Source organism: Grammomys surdaster, unplaced genomic scaffold (assembly GCF_004785775.1).
Source record: "Grammomys surdaster isolate TR1022 unplaced genomic scaffold, NIH_TR_1.0 126124, whole genome shotgun sequence".
Taxonomy (NCBI): Eukaryota; Metazoa; Chordata; class Mammalia; order Rodentia; family Muridae; genus Grammomys; species Grammomys surdaster.
In genome coordinates this window covers 2,489,315-2,491,324 of record NW_021620932.1, presented here as the reverse complement: position 1 = coordinate 2,491,324, position 2,010 = coordinate 2,489,315, and positions in this window count along the sequence as shown.

Below are 2,010 nucleotides of genomic sequence, written 5' to 3'. Positions count from 1 at the left end.
TATTACCAAATCAGTGACTGCCTGATACCAAATGTTGACTAAAACTTCAAATATACTTATTGAATAAACAAATAGAAAAATAAAAAAAATATTAATAGAACGATAGCAAACAGTTTTGTAAATGATTGTGATTCCTGACCATTCAAATTTTATAATCTTAGATTTTGAATTTTCATGTCCTATCCTCATTTTGTAACGGTTATGAATGTAAGCACATGGCCAGCTTACATTGTATCCTGGGACCTTTTGAGTTGTTTATTATTGCTGCTGCAATGTTTACACAAGCTGATCACTGTGGTGTAAGGGACTCACTACACTCCTAGAGTAAAATCAAAGATAAAGGGGACACAAATATTTTTACCTAAGTCTCATGAACTTCCTGGGGAATACTATTCTGGGCTGTGTTTAGAAAGGAAGTTGCATAATGAATTTTAAAAATCAGCATTCTTTCCTTTAAATGGCTAAAAAATGTTAGTAGGTATATCATGCCTAATTCATTCAAATTAAACATTTAGAAACAGGCACAAATTCAAAATGGCACACTCAAATCATTAATATTCAGTGTATTGTATTGACAAGAGTCTGGCCTGGAAATTGGAGTAAACTATATAACTTTGCAGCAAAAGGATCTCACCACAGAGACTAGATCTCCCAGGTTGAGAAGCCAATTGGTGAGTCAACATAGAGACTGGCAACCCTAGAAAGCTGAGGATAATTAGGCCAGGTCATCCCTGGGCATCACAGAGAGAACACTGGAGCTAGGAAACAGAGTCTGCAGTGTGATACTGGAGATGCCACAGGAAGGCCAAGTTCAGGAGCCATATGCCAGAATCTTTTTTCATCCCATCTTCTGTTAGCTTAATTTACCTAGAAAGCAAAGTAGTCTGAAAACATTTCTTGAAATGAAACACAAAGCAGAAAGGAGAAAGGAAGAAAACTGAGAGTAATTCACAATGGATGGTATAAATCCTTAAGTGTCAAGTGAGCAGAATTCAAAGGTCATACGTTAAAGGATCTTTGAACAGTATTAGCAGATAAAAGATTTGCCAGAATAAAGTTGAGGGAAAGTCGTTTAGAGACAAAGAAACCAAATATCAAGACTGTCTAGAAGATGAACTTTATCTAGGAAGAAACAATATAGTGGAGAATAGAATATTTTAAATACATAAATATACCTGAGCCTGAAGCATGATTTTGTGGTCTTTGGTTGGTAGTCAAGTACTTCTGTTACCGGGTCAAGAGCATGCAATGTAATTGTCTCACCTGCAGTTTTAGTTTCACTTCTTTTGCCATGGAATTACTGACTATATTCCTTTTGGCCTGTATCATTACTTCACCTCCCAAGGTTATTCTCTAGTAATTAATTCTGCTTTCACAGATAGAAGCCCTCCACACACAGCACTTCTTTTACTTACTTACTGTACTTAAACCAGCTTTTCCTTGCCTGTCAAGCTTCTGTGAATCATTCATGTTTCAAAGAAAATATGATTTTGTTTCTGAAATGTATCAGTAACAGTATAGGTTTCTGTGCCTGCCATAGTAGCAACCAAACTCACTCCTTGTCACTTCCGTTAAAACTCATCCTTACAGTATTGTCATGATTTTACTGTAGATCACAACTTCTCTTTAGAGTTACCAAAAGGCTCGAACTCCACATGGCTTTTGTATCTTTGCAGTCAAATTTCCTATTAAACGTTTGTTGACTCTCCTATAGCTTTGATTAGAACTTTGGTTTTCATGATTAAAACATAGTGATGATTGTCTGGTTGAGCATCAGGAATATACTCTGCCCTTGGTTTTAGCTCTAGGCTATAGAGATCAGCATAAGCTACTAAACAATTGTTCACAAGACATAGGCACTGAAACATGTGATCTTTTATTTTCCTGAAAAAATGACTAAGTAGCCTGCTTAAACAAATTATTATTTTTCATATTGTTGGCCCACATTAAAACTGAGTCTCAATCTTGTTTTACCAAGAAAGTTTAGTATAAATTATAATCAAATAAGTT